The following is a 24,072-nucleotide window of genomic DNA, read 5'->3' on the forward strand; positions in this document are numbered from 1 at the left end:
TTAAAGGAATAATAAATGTAAGGGATTAATATTATAAGGTATATAAATCTTATGATAAATATTATAAACTCTAAAATAATCATCATTGAATATGGTTTACCATAGTTAATTTTCATATTGAGACAATCTTGGTCACATCATGATGTTGGATCATGGTTGACCATGATTTATTTTTATACGGAGACAATATATTTTACAATGTGACGTTGGACCATGGTGGATATTCATATTGAGAAAATATTTGTCACAATGTGACATTGGACAATGGTTGACAATGTTTATAAACCCAAAAGATTTATATTAAACCCAAGGATTAATATTATAAACCCTATGAATAATATTACACCTCAAGAATAAGAACCCTTAGATTAATAAACCCAAGGGATTGAAATTATAAACTTAAGAGAATAATAAACCCAAGGGATTAATAATATTAAACCCATGTGATAAATATTATAAGCCCAAGGTATACAAACTCTAAGATAATATTATAAACCATATAATAAACATGGTTGACCATGACTTGCCATGGTTGATTTTCATATTGAGATAAGCTTTGTCAGAATGCGACATTTAACAATGGTTGACCATTGTTGATTTTCATATTGAGATAATCTTTGTCATGATGTGACATTGGACCATGGTTGACCATCGTTGCTCATGATTATAAACACAAGGGATTTATATTAGACCCCGAGATTAATATTATAAACCCTATGAATAATATTATAGCCTAAGAATATGAACCCTTAGATTAATAAACCCAAGGGATTGATATTATAAACCCAAGGGAATAATAAACCCAAAGGATTAATTCTAAAACCTCAAGGTATTAAAAACCGAAGGGAATAATAATAAATCCAAGGGATTAATATTATAAACTCGAGGTATATAAACACTAAGATTAATATTATAAACCTTGAAATAAACATGGTTGACTGTGGTTTACCATGGTTCAATTTCATATTGAGATAATCTTTGTCACAATGTGATGTTAGACCATGGTTGACCATGATTGATTTTAATATCGAAACAATTTTTGTGACAATATGCCATTGCACCATTATGATTTTCATACTAAGAAAATATTTGTCACAATGTGACATAGGACCATGGTTGACCATGATTATAAACCTAAGGGATTTATATTAAACACAAAGGATTTATATTATAAACCCTATTAATAATAATACACACTAGGAATATGAACCCTTATATTGATAACCCAATGGATTGATATTCTAAACCCAAGGGAATAATACTAAAAACCCAAGGGATTATAAATCCAAGGGAATAACATTAAACCCGAGGGATTAATATTATAAACCCTAGTTATATAAAACCTAAGACAAAGACTATAAACCTTAAAATAAACATGGCTCACCATGGTTTACCATGGTTGATTTTTTTATTGAGACAATCTTTGTCACAATGCAATGTTTGACCATGGTTCATGATGGTTGATTTTCATATTGAGACAATATTTGTTAGAGTGTGACATTGGACCATGGTTGACCATGATTATAAACCTAAGGGATTTATATTAAACCCTAGGATTAATAGTATAAACCTTATGAATAATATTATACCTCAGGAATATGAACATTTAAATTAATAAACCCAAAGGATTGATATTATAAAACCAAGGGATTAATTCTAAAACCTCAAGGTATTAGAAGCCCAAGGGAATAATCTTAAACCCAAAAGATTAATATTATAAACCCTATGAATAATATTATACCCGAGGAATATGAACCCTAAGTTAATAAACCCAACAAGTTGATATTATAAACCAAAGGAAATAATAAACCCAAAAGGTTAATACTGAAAACCCAAGGGATTATAAACCCAAGGCAATAATATTAAATCTAATGGATTAATATTCTAAACCATAATATAAATACTATAAAGCCTAAAATAAACATGGTTTACCATAGTTGATTTTCATTTTGAGACAATCTTTTTCACAATGTGACATTAGAGCATGGATGACCATGGTTGGCCATGGTTGATTTTCATATTGAGACAATCATTGTCACAATGTGACATTGGACCAGTGGACCATGGTGGATTTTCATATTGAGACAATCTTTGTCACAATGCAACAATGGACCATGGTCGACCATGGATGACCATGATTGTCACAATGTGATGTTGGACCAAGAGACAATATATGTCATAATGTGCTCATGTTTTTTGACCATGGTTGACTTTCATATTGAGATAATCTTTGTCACAATGCAACGTTGGACCATGGTTGATTTTCATATTCAGACAATATTTATCATGAAGTGACGTTGGACCATTGTTGACCATGGTTAACCATGATTGACCATAATTTACCATGGTCGACCATGTTTGACTAATGTTAACAATGGTTGACCATGATTGATTTTCGTATTGAGAAAATCCTATGGTAAATTGTACGATAAGTGTTATAAATGGTAAAATAAATATGGTTTACCATGGTTGATTTTCATATTGAAACAATATTTGTCACAATACAATGTTGGACCATGGTTGGCCATAATTGATTTTCATATTGAGACAATCTTTGTCACAATGCAAAGTTGGACCATGGTTGACCATGCTTGCCCATGGTTGAGTTTCATATTGAGACAATCTTTGTCACAATGTGACATTGGACCATGGTTAACAATGGTTGCATACATTCAGAGAGGACGTTGGACCATGTGTAATGTTGTGTTTTAAACATTGAATTTTTTGAAGATAATTTTTTTTATTAACATGTAATTAGTAAGTATATAGAGGTATATATCTTCACATCAAAATTTTAATTTAATTCTTATTAACTATTAGGTAAATGGTAGAGATTTAACTTTCATAGAATAGTTTTAATAGTATACACAACTCAAAATTAAGATTTATTTTAAAAATAGTTATGAATTTTTTGATCTTTAAATTAACTTAATTGATTAAAAAATGTCATATAAACAAGTATAATATAAAATGTATTATAGTTTTCTAAAGATGTAATAACAATAACTTTTATTTTATTACTTTTTCAATTGAATTAATTATTATATTTAATTAAAACAAAAATAAAATAAAATAAAATTCCATAAATAATATTTTATATTATTCAAAATAATTATTTAAAATATATTAATTAAATCAAATTATTTTTTCATAATTTCAAATAAAATTTTTCAATTGAAAATATAGAATATATTTTAAATTTAAAAAATTAAATATTTCAAATTAGAATTTCAATCTTTTAATGTGCAAATTTTTTAATAATTCAATTTTATATTAAAAATTATAAATTTTAAATTTTAGAACTTTTAAATACTTTATAATTTTAACGTGTAATTATTTATTTTTTATTTAATTTGAATTTTATTTGTACAATTTTATTTTAATAAAATGTTTATTATAACATCATTATGGTGTGAATTAAACCCCTTGTCACATTTTCTTTTGTTTTCATAAATATGACTTTAGACCAGTTTATTTTTATACTATGACTTTAGACAAGTTTATTGGTTGAAAATACTACAAATTTAACGAATATAACGTGGAGCAGCTACGGAGTTTACAAAAAGGATAAATAGTTCACTAGTAGGGGATCTTCCCTTTTTTTCTATTACTTTATCATACAAAGTAGATATATGGTGTGCTATTTTCTCATGATGAGGTGGTCGTCATAAGTGAAACATGAGAACACATTGTATTCGGTGCCATGGACTGTCTCTATAAACCCGTCATAACCCTCTCTGCAAGGTTACTAGCATTGGTATGATCTAATGAAGTGAACAAGGAATACAAAAAGTATTACAATAATTTCGCTCATGAAACATGGGTTTACATACCGTTATGAATTTGTTTTTCCTTTATAATTTTTTTTTTGAAAACATAGTTACCACATAAGTCTCAACCTTAATAAAAAGTGTATAAATTATCTTTCAAATCTTATTGAGCGCCTTTTTTAGACCTTACAATAATCACCACATTTGCATTATATGACAAGGTTGAGTCCTCGCATTTGCTTCTTGGCTTAACTATCTTCTAGATAATTGCCCTGCATGATGCTTAACATATTATATTTCTAACCCTTAGCTACAATGTTGGGCACGTGGGATTTCCCTATAATTAAACATGACCGTTTACAGATGTAACATTAATACTATTCATGTCCCTATGATTTCCGACCCATAGTTGACATACTTTCTCTAGAAAATTGTCCAATCTCTATCTGGGATCCGGTGGAAATATCTAGTACTAAATCGATCTCGATGGTACACCTATCTAGGGGAGCCATCTAACAGTGGAGATGAATTCCATTAGGTAAAGGTGGAAACCACTTCTGAGGGTTCCCTCCTAAAAATGTGAGTTGCGCTAATCCATCTTCTAGAGAGGACTGTGGCTTTAGGGTGTCTCTGTCAGACTGTGACCTACCATTTGATGTAGCACCTAGCATTATCAACACAAGGCTTCGTTCTAGGGTAGCGTAAGGTTTTTTAGGAAAGAGACTCTGAAGCACATTTTTTTCTATTCATGTCTTTTACATGGCGGCGGTTTCTAGCCACCCTTGGTCGAAGCTTGTACCTCTCCAGCAATCATTTTCCATTTTCGTGCCAGTCAGAACATACTTACACCCACCTTGGAAATCCTACGAACTCTAGGGCCATCACCATTAGTAAACATGTTCTGTCCACCTTTATTTGCACAAAAGCTTCGACCTCATCCTAGTTGTCCATATCCTCTTATATCGTCAACTCTCACTATCACGCCTTATCTGACCCACATTATTATAGATAGTTTACATCTCAGTTTGATTCCCCAACCCATCATGTTAGACCGTTAATGCTCCTTTCCTTTCCACTTTAACATTTGTATTCCAAGATAGGGGCAATACCTTGGATACTTCTGCCTTATAAGGATATCCTTGGGTGGCACAATGGGAATCACTATTTCACACTAATGTCATTGGTCCCCTTGAAATTCAACCCCAACATAAGCTTTCATGTCAAGTTGGTGTCGTACTTAGTTACCATGGCAGTTCTTTCATTTAGTTGAAGACCCCTACACCACTAAGCACCTCACGCAAGAGTGCTTACACCATGATACGAGGGAGGTACTCAAAGTCAAATACCTATGCATATTGCAGCGCCTCATTTAGTAGTGCTTCACCTCTGATACACATGGGGGAACCAAATTCATTCTATTTGACTAGGAAGCACCCTTTAGGGCATCAACAATTATCATCATCAACTTTCAGCACGTCAACCAACATAACATTGACTAGACAAAACTATGGTTTGTCAGATTGTAATAATTTAAGATTAAGTCATCATAACGAGCATGGGACATGCTCGACTTGTATAGACACATTTTTTCACTCTGTAGGTTTTCACCAGAGCATGGTTGCCATTTATACTCAGCCAAAGGGTTTTTCTCTACTCATCTCCACAACAAGTTATCCTCTCTCTTGAAAAGTTGATTAGAATCTCTATCAGAAAACAAAACATGATGTATTTCAGCTATATGTTTGCTCCTAACCTCATACATCACAGGGAAACTATTAACACTAGAAAATCATACACATGTTGGAAGAATCCAAAAGACAGTAAAAGATGTTCGAAAGAATGCATGAGTGAACAGTTTCCAGCTAAATGCATCATGAAGTTTAAAGAATTAAATTTATACTAAGGTCTAAAGTGTTTAAAGTAAAAATAATTGATGTCGTGTGACTATTTCTTCGATAAACGCGCGCATGTGTAATATCCTTCAAAATTCGTGTGGTTTTAGAAAAGGATGACTCAATGATTCAGGACCACTCCACACACTTGGGGTAAATTCTTTGACATGAGCTCAATCCAGTACAACCGAACTTGAGTCGTTATGAATATATGCAACGCTCAATGGAATCATCTTGTCCTACTCATGTGTCATTATCATGCATGAACCAACAGGGGGAAGATAGATTCAAAAATTTATATATAAATAGGCCATGGGAGAGCCAAAATATGAGACATTGTTATGTTGGCCAAATTTCTATTATAGAAAACCACCATTCCATTGTTGAAGCCAAATAAGGGAAGAACACTAGCATGTTGGCCATATTGCTTCTAAGAAATCCATCATCCTAGTGGGAAAAGAGGAATCAACCATTGGAGAGTCCTCATACTCACTTGAGAGAGAGGAAAAACTTTCAAAGAGATTGAGGAAAAAAACCCACTTGCTGAGGATTTTTTAGCACCATAGCTCAAAGAATTCTCTTCAAGTGTCTACGATTCATATATTTTATTCAACCTCTAATCCCAACAGTCAATAAAGGGATATTTTTCCATTATTTTATTGGTTTGTTTGTTCCATTTAAGCATTTTCTGTGTATTTTCCTCTTTGTTTAGTTTATGTTTATGTATGCATTATTTCCATTGTTTACAATGTTGTGTTTATTTAAGTTTTTCCACTAACAACACCAATTCTGCCTATGATTGTTTGCATGGAACAATCAAATTCCAAGGAGGTGTCTTTTGGTACACCATTGCCACAAAAATAATACCACATATGGTATCAAATCTTTGGCGAGGACAAGCTCAAGAAGACTAGTGCTGCTCTAACCCATTTTTTGCTAGAAAATATCTTGTTGTTCCTTCTCTCTGCAACCTATTTTCTGCTAAGATATCAAGTGTTGTCCACTCCATTTACAACTCATTTTCTTCTTGTTGTACACTCCATTTACAACTCATTTTCTTCTTGTTGTACACTCCATTTACAACTCATTTTCTTCTTGTTGTCCACTCAATTTAAAACTCATTTTATGCTTGTTTTCGACTCCATTTACAACTCATTTTTTGCTTGTTTTCCACTCTAGTTTCAACTCATTTTTTACTTGATTTCCCCTCTACTTGGAACTCATTTTTCTACTGAAATATCAAGTATTGTCCGCTCTTTTTGCAATCCGTTTTCTACTAATATATCTCTTTTTGTCCCTCTTTATTTTTTGTCGAAATTTTGAGCATATCAAGATGTCTTCCTCTTACTTTAATAATGAATAGAACTTGGTTCATTCTTCAACTTCTTCCTTTGGAAGGCCAAATTGGATATTACTCTTGAGGAACCTGATGTTCTTGAGTATGTTGAGAGAGAGATATCAGAACCAAATGAAAAATCTAATGCTACTGTCAAAGCCAAATTCAAGAAAGGAGAAAAGGTCAAGGCTAACAAGAATATCCTTGACTCTCTTGGAGACCACCTCATCACTTTTGTTTCCAACTTGAATAAATCAAAAGAAATGTATGAAAAGATGATTGGAATGTATCAAGTGAACCACATGAGTCAAATTATTTCCTTGATAAATCAACTCAAGGATATTAAAATGAATAGAGGAGATAACATTCAAGCATTCTTCATGAGGATATCAAAACTCAAAGATGAGCTGTCAACTTCTAGCGAAGTTGTTCGTGACAAAGAACTAGTGTTGATTACGCTTGGAGGTATTCCTTTTTATTAGGAGAATTTTATTACTACTAATAGCATTAATGATATGTTTTCCACATTTGATGAGCTTCTGGGAAAGCGTGGTCAAGAAGAAGCCAAAACAATTTCCAAAGAGAGAGAAACTACTACCTTTGGGATACAATGAAAGAATAAGAAAGCAAGAAGAGGAATTCACTATTCGAGAAATTGTTCTCCCAATAGCTACTCTCAATGGACCAGAGACTTATCAAAAGTTCAATGCTACAACTATTGCAAGCATGGGCAGTGTGCTCGTGATTGTTCAAAAAACAAAATAACATCAAAATCCAACTTCAATAATAATTCAAGAAAATATGATTAAAGAAGAAGAAGAGAAACTCCTCCTACTCGTAGAGGAAACTACCATTCCTCAAGGAACCAAAGGTATGATAAAAATGTAGTTCAAACCTAATCATAGTACTTTCTTGTTTCTTCTCTTTTTAATTCATCTCCTGCGGATTCTTGTGATAGCTAGTTGGTTGATCGTGGTGCTTCAAGTCATTTTATAGATTACAAAGAAGTACTCTCTAATTGGGTTGAGAGGGAGAAAATTTTGAAGATCAGTCTTGGAGATAACTCTACATATACCGTAAAGGGATATGGTACCATTCTTTCCATCTAGATCACAGTAAAACTTTGACACTTCAAGAATTTTTATATGTACCTGGTTTAAAGAATAATCTTTTGTCCATGTCAGCTTTAGAAGATTAAGTAATTAAAGTTTCTTTCATAAATGGTACGTTTCTCACTTTTTCATTAAGATTCAACATGAGAGATTCCATCACTCTGGGATATAGATGTGAAGGTCTATACAAAATCAATGGAATAATTATTCATGCACTAATCCATGACATCAATCATCAAAGTGAACTTTGACACCAAAGGTTCTCTCACTTTCACTACAAAGTATTACATCATGTGAGAAAAATGGTTTTCGGAATGTCAAAAATCAAATATGATCATGTGGCATTTGCAAAATGTGCACAATTGAAAAGCAAGTGAAGGGAGCATTCCCTTCAAGCAAAAACAAAACCGATTAGGTATTGCATCTTGTACATTCTAATTTATGTGGACCAATGCCTATATCTTCTCTTGGTGGTTACTTGTATTATATTGTCTTTGTGGATGATTTTTCTCACAAAACATGGATTTATTTTCAGAAAAATAAAAGTCAAGTTTTTAGCTTGTTTAAAGATTACAAAGCTCTAGTAGAAAAACAAACTAGAAAGAATATCAAAATATTCAAATCTGATAATGGAGGAGAGTTCAGTTCTAATTACTTCATTTACTTTTGCAAAGAAGATGGAATAATAAAAGAGATAAGTGCACCATATAACATAGAAAACAATGGTGTGGTTGAGAGAAATAATATAACTGTCATGGAAGCAATCAAAAGTATGTTGCGTGATTAGAAGTTTCCAAATTTTTTATAGGGAGAAGTTGTAAACATATATTTCTATGTCCAAAATAGATCTCCTCACTATGCTCCAACCAACAAGACCCTTGAATAAGTCTTCACTTGCGAAAAGCCGATGTTGGGCACCTAAGGATACTTGGATGTCGTATCTACTTCCATGTACCAAAAGAGAAAAGGAACAAGAAGGAAGATCTAGGTAAGAAAGGTATGTTTGTTGGTTATTGTGAGAATTATAAAGGTTACAGAATATACAAACTTGGTAAAAGAAATATATAATTTAGCGGTGATGTAAAATTTTATGAAGATGCAGCTCTTGGAAACGAAAGATACACACCTCTTCCCCCTGATAATTTGATAGTTAAGATGATGTATTTGAAAGATAAGAAGATCCTGAAGATGAAACTGATTTTGCTGATGAACCCGTCGAGGCCATGGATCCTTTGGATCCTCCTCCATGTGATCCTAATTCTAAAATAATTCCTTTATGGCCTCATGGCACTCTTCAAGATGTTGATAAACATGTTTCCCCTAGAGGAATTTTCAGAGAAAGAAAGAAACCTTTCTAGTTCCAAGGATATGTTGTAGCCATGAGCAACATTATTCAAGTTGAACCATGCTCTTTTGAATAAGTTGTAAAGGCCCAAGTATGGAAATATTCAATCGATGAAGAATATGAATCCATCATTCATAATGATATATTGCAAGTGGTTCGAAGACCTCAAAGTAAGCCTATTATAACTTCTAAATGGTTGTATAAAATCAAACTTGGTGTTGATGGAAATATTGAAAAATATATAGCTAGATTTGTGGCTATCGGTTTCTCTTAGAAAGAGGGAATAGACTATGATGAATTTTATTCACTTGTTGCATGTTACACCATTATCCAATCTACTGTAGCTCTATCAACTATCCAAGGATGGTCTCTTCACCAAATGGATGTGAAGACTTCTTTTTTGTATGGCTTCCTTAAAGAAGAAGTATTTGTGAAGAAACCACAAGGCTCTGAAGTACATGATCCAAAAACTCATGTGTGCAGGCTGAAGAAATCCCTATATGGTTTTAATCAAGCTCTAAGAGCTTGGTATGCTCACATAGATAGCTTCTTGATGAAGCTTGGTTTTACCAAAAGCGGTGCATATCCAAATCTTTACTTTAAGATAGTCCAAGATATGAATTTTAATTTGGTATTGCATGTTGATGATTTATTTTTGACCGGTAGTGAACCTCTTATTCTCTAGTGTAAGAGGGAGTTAGCTTCTAAATTTGAAATGAAAGATATTGACTTGATCACTACTTTCTGGTCCTGGAGGTATGGCAAAAATCTAGTGAGATTTTCATCTCATAAGTAAAATATGTTTTCAAACTACTACAAAGGTTTTGCATGATTAAGTGTAAGTCCATGAATACTCCAATGGAAATGAATTTGAAGAAGTTTTGTGGTAAAGTTGTAGGACTTGATTTGGCTAATCCTTCTAAGTACAATCAACTAATTAGTGCACATATGTTGTTAGTGAACACTAGAACAGATATACACTTTACAGTGAATACTCTGAGTCAATACATGATTAATCCTACTCATGCACATTGGGTCATTATAAAACATGTGTTGAGGTACCTTCATGGGACAATCGATCTTGGATTGAGATATACTACAAAATATCCAACTCTACATGGATACTCTTATGGTGATTGAGCTAGTAACTCTTGTTGGTTGGATTGGGGTTGACCCAGGTTTAATCTATACTGCACACCAACAAAACCCTTGATCACTAGCCCTTTTGATAATCACCTGCAAGCAGATCGCAATCTCACTCGAAGTGACTATGGCAAGATGCAGAGCTAGGTTTCGGGAGCCTTGAAGGATTAGGAGATGTGGTATTATTATGTTATATTATTCTTAGAATTTATAAATCACTTCGTCGCATTTAATCAGTTAAACATGCCATATAAAACCATAAACCATACTGTGTTGAAGTAAAATGCAATTGTAATAACTTCTACTCTACAATAGATAATAAGAAAATATACACATCAAAACACCATTGTAACGTGGTTCACACCAGTGTAGGGCTACATCCACAAGAATTGTTTCTTAATATAATGAATCTTTGAAAGCCAAACAGTTCTTGGCTCATGCACTAAGTTGCATGTTGTATGGGCACTCAACTGTAGAATATTCTTCAAGCCTATGCATACTCAGCTGCAAAGCCTCTCCTTTATTACCAAATTATAGATCACAATAATTCATCCATAATATTGATTGATTCTGATCGATTGATTGATTTCTCTTCTTATTATTTTACCCTATATATACAATTACATTGTAGGGTCACAACATCAAAATACGATGGTCCAAATACCATGGACTCCTTAAAATAAGAAACTATGGCCCTAAAACACTTTTACAAAAAGTAGGGGCTTCGACGTACCCCAAAGCCCTTACGACACCACATGGTATATTTAATTCCTCATAATGCGCTATTCTGCTCCACTGCTCACTGTGCTCCACAAAATGTAGAGTCTTTGCCAAAATATAGGCCAAGTTGGGTTATGCCCAATAGGCCCCAACACTCACATGTGACTCATCCTGAGTGAGTCAACTGATTTGCCTCTGATCTTCACTGCAATGTTGTTGTTGGCATTGCTAAAATGCTACAGAATGTCTATGACCTACTTCTCTTCACTATGCACTTCCTCCAATAGTGCTTCTGTCACCATTTCCATAGCCTTTTGCATCACTGTTGTCTCTCTTTGTCGAATCTCTTGAAGCTTCTCATCCACTGCTTGGGACAGTTGGAGAACATCATCCTACCATGGTTGAGTTCTCTTTGTCAGAGTCTTCTCTTCCTTCCTCAGCTCCTCTATCTTCATCTAGAGGGAATTTTTCTCATTGATCTTTGCAAGCTTTTGTGAGATTGGTAAGGTATTCACATCTACATGAATCTCCTCCATCTGTTGCTTCTTCTGCTGAATATCCTCTTGTAGTTTTTGTGCATTTGGATCTTCTTGTAATGAAGTCCAAATCTATAATCTCTCATCCAATAGCTTCCCACAATCTACCACTGTTGTGGAGATGCCGACCATTGCAGTCTTCAGGTCAGCCTCCCTCTGCTCTTGCACTTCCTTTGGTGTGGTTGGTTGTAGCTTCATCTATAGCTTGCCAATCTTCATCTCATAGGTAAATTTCACATCCACAATATTACCTTTCTACATGTTTCAATGAAAACTTTCCTTTTTAACGATCATATTTTTCCCGGCAAGCTTTAACACATCCCATATTGTAGAAAATAAACCCCTCTTATATTGTAGCTCATACGAAATTCAACATAACCCAGAATGTAGCGAAGTAACTTCCTACGTCGGAGCTCTCTCTTTAGTGTAGTTTACAGTCCAATATCCACTTTCAACTACAGGTGGCACTAAGACTGTTCTCCTCTTTTCAAAGCGAAGCTTTAGGGGTAGGGTTATCCCTGTATAGCTTTAAACTACTTCCATTTACTCTTCCTTGAACTAATTCTTTATTTAACTTTGCTAATTCAAACTGCTACTCCATCAGTAATATGCTTGATAATGTATGGGCCCAACCAATGCTTGAATATTCCTAGAAATTTTACAAACTTACTATCATAAAGGAGAACAAGGTCTCCTATCTGGAACTTCTTTTGCTTAATATGTCTGCCATGCCAGACATTTTATCTTACTTTTTGTACTTGTTGATGGAATCTTGTTATAAATCTATATTCCTCCAAAGAAAGAAACTATGACATTCTTTCCTCCATTATATCAGGGTTTGCCATATCTTTAAAATTTTCAATCCTCAAGCTAGGCATGATGTACTCCATGGGCATCACAACTTCTTACCCATAAACTACCTTGAATGGTGTCTGGCCTGACAACTTTTTACATGTGGTCCAATAAGCCCATAACACTGCTAGAATTGTAAGGTTTCAACCATCTCTATTCACATTGCATACCTTAGTAAGCGCATTCTCCAAAACATTATTAAATGCTTCTACTATTCCATTGGCCTGAGGGTGATAAGGGGTAATCTTCTGATGATAAACTTGGAACTCCTCAATAATTCTTCAATAGTCTTATTTAGAAAGTGTGAACCTTGGTTACTCATCAAAATCTTCGAACATCCAAATCTAGACAATATGTACTCAAAAATAAACTTTGCAGTAGTCTCTATGCCGCAGTCCATTACTGGTTGTGCATTAACCCATCTTGTCAAGTAACCAGTCATTGTAATTATGTACCTTGTACCAATCCTCTTTCCAAGTGGGTTGATGGGTCCAACCAAATCAATGGCCAACTATCAAATGCATGCAATGTAACTTGTTGTACCAATGGCATCTCATCTCTTCTAGAAGGCTTCCCTGTTCTTGGACACACATCACATGCTCGACAGTACTCCTTCACATCTTTATGTAGTGTAGGCCACCAAAATCCTGCTCTCAAAATCTTCTTCGCAGTAGCTTTTCCTGCATAGTTTCCACCAGTTGTGCCCCCATGAGATCGTGCTAGAATCACCTGTCTTCCATTTTCAGGAACATATCTACACAATATCTCATCTGGTCCCATCTTATGTAGTTGTCCTACCATTAATGAAATGTCAGCTTCCTTAACCACTAATTCTTTCTTTTACTACGTAGTATATTCTGAAGGAGCCATTCCTATGGTAAAAAATTAATCATATTTATGAAATGGTCATCTTCCACTTTGATTGCAAATAACTATGCATTAGGGAGATTATCCTCTATGCTAGTTGGTTCTTCCCTTGTTTCCAGCCTTGAGAGATGGTCAGGTCCTGCATTCAGTCTCCCTGGTTTAACAATGATCTCAAAGTCATATGCCTGGAGTAATAGTAGCCATATGAAAATATTTCTGCCTAAGATAGGTTTATTAACCAAACAATTTAGTGAAGAATGATCTATAAACGTTTTAAAGAGTGACTACAACAAATAGTGTTTAAACTTTTGTAAAGAATACACCATGTACAATCCTTGCCTTTCTGTAGTGGTGTAATTATTTTATGCTTTAGATAGCTTTCTACTTGCAAAAGCTATAGGATGATCAATCTCTACTACACCAGGTTGTGCCAATACCACTCCCAAAGATATACAAGAGGCATCCACATGGACGTGGAATTCCTTATTCCAATCAAGGAACATTAGTATAGGTTCAAATACCATTTTTTCTTTCAATATGTCGAGGCCCTTCTGACATTCTTCATTCCACTGAAAAGTTAGATCCTTCTTCAAAAATTTCTCCATAGGCACAATGATCTGAGCATACCCCTTGATGAACTTCCTATAATACCTAGTATGTCCCAATGTAGTGCGAAGCTATCTTATGGTCTTAGGTGGATGAAATTTTACAAAGATAGAAATCTTAGCAGGGTCCACCATTAGTCCTTGCTTGCAGACAATATGTCCCAACAATATGCTAAAAGGTACACAAAATATGCACTTCTTTAGGTTCAAAGAGATATGATATTGTCTACATGTGTCGAGCATAAGTATTAAACTTCCAAAATGTTTTCTCAACAATCCAAATATTGTCCAATCATCAAAATATACCTCTAAATTTTTTTGGATGTACTCAAAACTGTGACCACCACCCTTGAAAATATAGCAGGGGCATTTTTTAGTGGAAGAGGGCATTACTGTGCATTGATATGAGCCCTATTATATAGCAAATGTGGTCTAATGTTGATCTTCAAGTGAAATCATAATCTGATGATAACCTAGGAATCCATCTGTAAATGAGTAAGCTTCCAGACCTCCTACATTGTTTGACACTTCATCTGTGAAAGTGGTAGGGAAGAGATAATGTAAACATGCATCAATCAACTTTCTCAGATCAATATAGATCCTAATTTCTCCTTGAGTCTTCTTCTCTTGAACCACCATAGGACTCACTCATTCTGATTATTCTACAAGGTCAATAATTCTTGATGCTATCATCTTATCAAGCTCTACTTTCACTTTCTCCTTATACTTCGGGTTCAACCTGTAAGGTCTTTTCTTGATCTTCTTCACATCAAGATTAAGGGGAATCTTCATGACTCCTAGATCTCCTATTATACCCTTCATCTCTAGAAACTTGGTGGGAAACACTTCTTGATATTCATGCGGTAACTCTGTAATTTTACTAGCTGTATCCTCATCTGAGTAGTCTCCTGTTATTGCAAGCTTGGGTTCCTTCTCTGATCCTATGTTTGGTGGCTTCTTTATGTTTGGTATCTCTGGCTCAGGTCTAGTTACTTCACTGTATCCTTTTGACTCCACTATGTCAATGTTGTGAGGATATTCTTCTTCATCTCTAGTAAGGTTATAACACTCCAGTGTATTTTCTATCTGCACAACCCAATCAGGTTGTTGCCATGTCAACGGGGTTACATTCTCAAATATCCTCTTCTTGATTGTCTGAAGGGCCAAATCTATGTATGAGAAATTGTCCTTAAAGTTTAATATTAATATGAAGCCATCAACCATGTATTCCTAGTTCACATTACCATGTCGAAACTTCATTTCTAGGTACCAACTCTTAGGGACTTTCTCTAATGTGTGAATGAATCCATGTACCCATTCTTGTTGCGAAATATCCTTCCATGTTGTAATGCATAGCTGGATATGTTTCCTATGATTATTTTCACCATCGTATTTTATCTCCATATTTATATGTATCTATCCAAACCTTATCCCCATTAGTCTTCGAAATTCCTTCCAACCTCCTATATTCTTCTTGTGTGCATTCCACCATCTAGCAGGGGTAGCTTTCAGGGCTATATCCAAGGCTGACAACCTTTGATTTTCTGGAACTTATTCTTCATAATTATTAAGAAAACTATTTACATCACCTAGGACATCATAAGAAGGAAAGTTACATACCTCAGATATCATACAATGAGCTGATTTGGTAATTCTTGCACAGGGCCTTATGGATACTTCATGTAGCATATTCTGCCAATTCTCCAACTCTTCTTCTGAGTCTGATGTACAAGAACTATCGCGCTCCCAACTCAAATTTCCTTTTGTAGTAGGGTTAACACAATCATGTCCCTTCATTATAATCTGATAGATATTGTCTACGTCAGCTGTGCATTATCCTTCTTTGATTGGTTTTGCATATCTTACTCCTTCTTAAAGATCCAAGGGAATAATTACTCTCATATTGTTTCCTTCAAATATCATCTGTCTCTTCTTAAGATTAACTATGGCCATATTTTCAAATGCCCAGCCAATTCCAAGCAATGTAGGATAAGGGTTACTGTCATCGACGATCTCTATTACTTCAAAATCAGCAATAGTCCTTCAATATCCACTGTGACACCTCGTAGTCTTCCAAGAGGGAAGATATTTTATTGATTTTCCATCCTTAACTGAATAAGTGACCACTGTATCTTTGGCTTACCCATTAATTTCCATGCCTACTTCGTTAAGACATTAGCATTAGATCCCAAATCCATAATAATTTGATCCATCTCATATTATCCTATCTGCACACTAAGCCTCATTTCTCGTTCGGTTCTCTTTTGTCAATGAAAATTATTGATTGCGCCGATATCACTTCAAGGTGTTTCTTTGGATTCATAGGAATATATCAACTCATGAACCCCTTCTACAACCGTTTGATCTCTTAAAAATTTCATACAAGTGTGCAGAAAATATTTTAAAATACCCAATTGATTTGTTGATTCCTAGCCTTGTGTCAGAGCTCAATCTTGTGTTAGAGATTGATCTTGTGTCGAATCTCATGACACATTGCAGCTACCTTTCTAATCAGGCTTTGGTTGTGCACTAGATGTCGAAGCTCCAACATAAAACTTTGCCTTGCTTCCATAAATACTTCTTTTTCTTTCTGAATATAAAAAACAAGAACTTTCACAGCAGCTTGTCTGACCTATGCAATTTTAGATTCTTTCTTTTCATATGCTTTATCACTACCAGCCGCATCTCCACTTCTAGTGATAATACTAATTCGAGGTTCGTCGCTCCTCCATTCAATAGTCATCATTTGAATATTCTGTGTCAGCTGATGATTAATTTTTTCTTTCATCTTCGCCATAAGTACATGAAATTCTTCAACTACATGGTAAAAAGATTTACAGTACTTACATGTCGTTGTGGGGTTTTGGCAGTCTCTCAGAAAATGACCTAGTTAGCCGCAGTTATAGAAAATGATCTGTCCACGTCCTCGACCAGCTCCACCACCTCGACCTCTTCCTTGGTAACCTCATCGGCCACTGTGCAGTGTATTTTCCTCATGCATGTGCTCCTCTACTTGCATTCTGTATGTGTCAACACCGCTCTCCATCTTTAGTTCGTACGCGTGACAATTATTCTCATCGTGTCCTATCTATTTACAAAATTTGCAATATAGATTCCTCAGATTCTGTACATATTTCTGTAACAAGTAGTATTATTCTGAACAATGTTGGCCTTTAGTCTTACATATTTCAAACCATGGGATGTATCCTGCATTCAAGGGATTTGGTGCCCCACCAACCATGTAATGCCCGAAGATAGGGCATTTTTCTTTAGAATGGCCCTCCGATCTGCACTTCGTACACCATACTTCTTCTCTAAATTCTTTTCTTTTCTTGATGTCTTGTATTTGTAGGGTTAGGTTCGCTATTTGATTATGAATCTGTTGCATGGATGCATTAGTATCTCCTATAGGTGAAGCTTCCAATTCCATCACAATCTGTAGAGCTTCGACTTGAATTTCTATATTTTTTTGCATCAATGGCAATTTGATATGTTGTAGAAGCATAGCTATAAACCATTCTTGATGTTGCTGTGGAGGTATATCGAAGCTTACTTAATCCAATAACACCTTAAATCTCTTATAAAACTCCCAAACAGACTCACAAGGTTTCTGTTTGATCTCTTTCAACTCAGTGATGCACTACGACTTAGACTTCAACTTCTTAAACTCTCTTACTGGTGTTGTTTTAATATATGCAAATATTTTGTTCTGATTATTTGAATACTTCATATACAATGTCAATGATATATCTCAGAGCATCGTAACGAGTTGTGCTTTCTTTATATTATCATCGTTGATTTGCTTCACTGTCCATAAAACTTCACATAAAAACCAAACTGTTCTCGATCCTCCAATCTAGTTCCTTTGAAAACAGGTAGCATAATATCATCACCCATTCTTCTTCTTGGAGGGGGAGGGGGAAGAGTAAAGGGAGGGAGATTTGGGGTAGGAGGGATAGGAGGAGGGGGAAAGCCAAAAACACCCTAGTTATTACTGGATTCTGGATTCTTCAAACTCTAAGGTTGGGAGGATGAATACTGCGAAGTTACTTAGGGGTTATCAGGGTGGATTTCTTATTTTTCACTTTCATATTCACTCAAAAGAGGACTATAACCAGTGTCTACAAAGTTCTTCGAGTCTTGTCCCTGAGATCTCTTTCTGGTATCTACCCTATATCTCTTTCCACTTCATGTTACTCTGATCTCTTGGTAAGATTTATTCTCTCTTTTTCCAAACATAAGTAAACTAACAACCTGATTGCATCCATAAAACTCATTTTTCAGATAGAAGCATCTTAGTCCAAAGTTTCAAATATTTTAAATGCTTACCTCACAGTCCTTTGAAGAATCGTTGTTCCGCTTTGCTATAGGACATGGTCGAGTCTATGACATGAATCCTCCCAAGATTCTATCAATCTAGAAATCAATAGCCCTTGAGATCCTATTATCAGTGCTCCTGAGTCACTGTATCCATTCAAGAGTCCACACCATAGGTTCTTCACCCTTAAAATAGTTATTCCTTTTGGTCAACCTTGATATCCACTTGTACAGCTCAACAAGAAAAGAATAGAAGAAAATTATGTATTTATCTATAAAAATATACTTCTGTAACCAAGCTTCGGATGTCAGGTGAGGGTTTTTGTTTTCTTGATCCACAAATTCTTGCTCTTTTAGGTCTATCTAGTCTTGAATCTCTTTCTTCAACGAGTACCACATCCAAAAATCCCTCAAACATATCTTGGTTTCGATAATGAAACCATTTGTTGGCTCGATTTTGGATGACCCAGTTTCAATCTATATTGCACAACAACAAAACTCTTGATCACTGGCCCTTTCAACAATGAGCTGCAAGTAGATCATAGTCTCACTTGAAGTGACTATGGGAGGATGCAGAACCAGGTTTCTGTAGCCTTGAAGGATTAATAGATGTGGTATTATTATGTTATCTTATTCTTAGCATTTATAAATCACTTATCCACATTTAATCACTTAAAAATGCCATATAAAACCATAAACCAACACTATCCTGAAGTAAAATGAAACTGTAATAACTGGTACTCTACAACAGATAATAAGAAAACACACACATCAAAACATAATGTAATGTGGTTCACCCCAGTGTGGGGCTATGTCTATAAGAACTATTGCTTAATATAATGGACCTTTGAAAACCAAATAGTTCTTGGCCTGCACATTAAGTTGCAAATTGCCTACGCACTCACCTGTAAAGTCTCTCCTTTATTACCAAATTACATATCACAATAATTCATCCATAACAATGATTGGTTCTGATCGATTGATCGATTTCTCTTCTTATTACTTTACCCTATATATAATATTTCATTGTAGGTTTACATCATCAAAATCCCATGGTCCAAATGATATGGAATCCTTAAAACAAGAAACTATGGCCTGGAAACCATTTGATCCCTTACAAAATCGTGTGCTTTTACAAAAAGGAGGGGCTTCAACCCACCCCAAAGCCCTTATAACACCACACATATATTTAATTCCTCAAAATATGTTCTAATGCGCGCTCTGATTCACGCTCCACTGCATGCTCCTCTCCATAAAATGTGAAGTCTTTGCCAAAATCTAGGCCAAGTTGGGTTGCGCCCGACAACTCTACTGACAAAAAGAGCACATTAGGTGTTACTTTAGATTAGGATCTTCCATGATATCTTGGATGTGGAAATATATATATATATATATATATATATATATATATATATTCCCTTAACATGATTGAAGAAGAATACCTAACAAGGCTAGTTGTGAGGCAATATGGCTAAGGAAGCTCTTTGGAGAGATATTTGAGCAAGTATTGGATACTACAATGATTTACTATGACAATAAGAGTGGGATTCAACTTGCTGAAAATATCGTGTTCCATGACAAGTCCAAACACATTGAGATCAAATATCACTATATTCAAGATATGGCGCAAAGAAGAGCAGTATCATCTAGTGATTGATGATCAGATTGCTGATATTCTTACCAAGGCTTTACTGAAAGGGAAGTTGTTGGTTTTCAAAGAGCAACTTGGACTAACAGAGGTGACCCTTCCTAGAGAGGGAAATTATGGATGATGAGCCTTGTATGTGTGATATCCTTGTTGTGTGTTAACAAGTGGATCCCCCCAAGTAGTGATGAGCCTTTGATGTGTGAGATCCTTGTCATGTATTAACAAGTGGATCCTCCCAAGCAAAGAGGTCTCTTGGTTGTGCAAAGATCATTTTCATGTGTTGACAAGTGGATCTCCTCAAGTGTATATAGGGTGACGGATGTATCTCCCCTATGATGATTCTTCTTTATTAGAATATAACATCATTGTTCCAAAGAAGAGATAGCATAAATCCTTGTGTCAAAAGGAAATTCCTCCTTAGTTGAGAGGGAGTGTTAAAAATTGGTAGCTATGGGATGAATTTCCCTTAATAAAATTTCATTTCTGACCTTTCTAAAGTGACTTTCTAAAAAATTGAAAGTCATGTCTATGTTTGCAACCATCATTTCCAAAAACAGTAAATCAACTTCCATCAATTCGTAATCAAATATATATGATGGAAAATCACTAAACTTTTCTTTAATAAATCTCAATAGCCTGATTTTTAACTTAATCATCAACATATTATTATTACTATTATCCTCTTTATGATATTATTATGTTATTATTAAACATAAATTCAAGTCTCTCAATCATCGGACTCAGTCATGTCATATGTAACTCCCCTCAATTAATATATATGTTACTTTCCCTCTCTCTCTCTATGGATTCATTACTCTCTCTACCTCTTACACTCTCTTATAGGCTTTAATGACTCATCATAAAAATATTTCTCTTACACCTCTTTAATGCGTAAGTTACACTTCTTTCCTTAATGGCATAAATTACACTTCTCTCCTAAATGCATAAATTACACTCCTCTCCTTTATGGCATAAATTACATTCTTATTTTAGCATGTGTAACTCCTCCTCAAGGCATAGGAGTTACTCCCTCTCAACCTCACTTGATACACTTAGTTATGCTTGTGAAACGAGAATTTGAATGAGAGAGAGAGAGAGAGAGAGAGAGAGAGAGAGAGAGAGAGATTGAAGAGTAAGAGCAGATCTTGGAGAGCCAAAGTGATTTAGTGTTTGCATCAACTGCTACTTTCATAGATCTTCTTCAGATTTGGGTGAGCTTCTTCATTTCTCATTGTACTTTGTATCTCTTCTGAACAATTGATTTCTAATAGAAGAAGAATCTGGTTGTGTTTTCCCCTTGTGGGTTTTTCCTCAGTTATTGACCTAACTTCTCTGTATCTCATTGAATTCTTGGTTGTCTTCTATTGTGCATATGGTTTATATGGTTTATGTTCTATCTACAATTACTTAACTTATATCGCAACATAAAGAATTTTTGGATTTAACTGATTATAACAATATATAACATCTAATTTTTAACAAATATTTGATCCCTCTAGACATTTGGTAGATCCAAAGTCAAGATGGATCTAGGTCGTTAAATATTTTAATTCTTTTAATTTAATAACATTTATTAAATTAAAACTTAATACTTAGAATATAACAAGATTCTTAGCCATGGATATTTACCACCATTTTACCATGGATATTATTAAGTTATAGATAGGGTTTGTTACAATACCATGGGCTAGTACGATGGCTTATCAATACCACTTGCCCAAAATCCATAATTCATTTCGAAATCAATATATTATATAAATATTTTACTTTAAATTTATTTTATAACATTTTTTTATTCACTAAATTCTTGATAAGATAGGTACATAATCTCTATCAATGATTGGCTTTTTTTATTAATTTAAGATAAAATTCCATATGTATACAAGTTTTATACATTAACTCTTAATCGATTCTTAGCCATGGATATTTACCCCCATTTTACCATGGATATTATTAAGTTGTAGATAGGGTTTTTTACAATACCGTGGACTAGTACCATGCCTTATCAATACCACTTGCCCAAAAACCATAATTCATTTCCAAATCAATATATTATATAAATATTTCACTTTAACTTTATTTTATAACATTTTTATATTCAATAAATTCTTGATAAGGTAGGTACATAATCTCTCAATGATTAAGTTTTTTTTTTTTTTTTTTTTTTTTAAATAAAATTTCATATGTATAAAAGCTTTATACGTTAACTCTTAATCTTGTTGCGAATAAAAGTTATGATCCCTCAAAAAAAATTATGATGAAACTCTTATTATATTAAATTTTCATATTAATTTTTAATATTATATTCATTTAAAAATATTAATAAAATTATTATTAATAATTAAAGCTAACCATTACTTATTGAATAAAAAAAATATACAATAGATAATTTTCCAAAAGTCAATTTATGAAATTTAATAATTATATAAGATATAGTATAAGAAAAATAATATACTCTACTAAATATTATTTACCAAATAAATTATTTATTAAAATAATTTATTGTAATTGATATTCAATCCATTAAAAATAATGTGTTAATTTATTATTTTTATTTTTATTTTTCATATAAATCTAAGATATAAGTTTTAATAAATTATGTTTTTTATTATTATTTAAATTATAAATATATTTAAAAAAAAAATTAAATTAGATAAAAATTTAATTAATAATTCATAAAACCAACTCAATAGTAAATACTAATCCAAATGAATTTTTAAAAAATAAAAGAAAATCACCAGAACGGGTATCTTCTTAATTATAAGATTTATTGAAATTTCAAACTCTTCAAATTAACAAATCATGTGTCTTCTTAACCATATCAGCCCATTCAAACTCTTCAAATTAACAAAACATGTATCTTCTAAACCATATGAGCCATGGAACGAGGCCGAACCTAATTAAAACATGCTGTAATTGCAATTTGATTAAATTTGACTTTTATCACTCGAAAACACTGGCACACGAGATAAGTGATACAAGTGATTTTCATTATTATTATTATTAAGTGATCTAAGTAATTTTCATGAATATGTATTACTATTATTATTATTATTTAATTTTAAAGTTATAATCAAGTTTAAATTAGTGTATGACATTTTTTGTTTAATTTTTTTGTTTGAAGGACGAGGGACTCATTTTTGGATAGTGATTTTAACTTTTATGTCTACAAAGACATACATACTCTATTCACTCTAGTTTTAAATCTGTAATCTCTTTAAAAACACATACTCTTAACTATTGAACCTACTCAAATTGTAAAACAAACTATAATTATTTATTAATTTTTAACTTTCCTAAAATTATAATACCACCATTAACTTGTCAAGTTTCAACACACGCGATTATGTAGAGCTAGAAGTTGTCACGCAGCATTAATGTAATAGAATATATTATACTCAATATTTTTTTTGAGAGTATAAAAACCTATCATTTATGCAGAGCTAGGGGTTGTCACGCAGCATTAATGTAATGGAGTATATTATATCAATATTTTTTTTTGAGAGTATAAAAACCTATCATTGACAGTGGAAAAACCTCCTCTATTATATTTATATAAAGACAAATAGAAAAAAAAAATGATATTTCAAAAAGGTTAATTATTCCCATTTTCAAAAGAAACTAAAACAATAAAATCTAATATTCAATTTACAAGAAATTTTATTTTTCAAAGGAATAAAGAAAAATATTTCTACCTTTCGTGTTTTCTTCAATGTTATGAGCTTTCAGTTGTTTTCACACAACTTTGTCTGTGAAGAATGGTTGTATTTCTTTGAGCCTTCTCAACCACAATTTCATGTTTTCTTCAATGTTATGAGTTTTTAGTTGTTTTCAAACAGCTTGGTATTTGAGCCTTCTCAAACACAATTTTTTTTTTCAATGTAGTTTTTAGTTGTTTTCAAACAGCTTGGTCTTTGAAGAATGGGTGT

Source organism: Pinus tabuliformis, chromosome 4_1 (assembly GCF_031772625.1).
Source record: "Pinus tabuliformis cultivar Carrire ecotype Pingquan chromosome 4_1, CPIR1, whole genome shotgun sequence".
NCBI lineage: Eukaryota > Viridiplantae > Streptophyta > Pinopsida > Pinales > Pinaceae > Pinus > Pinus tabuliformis.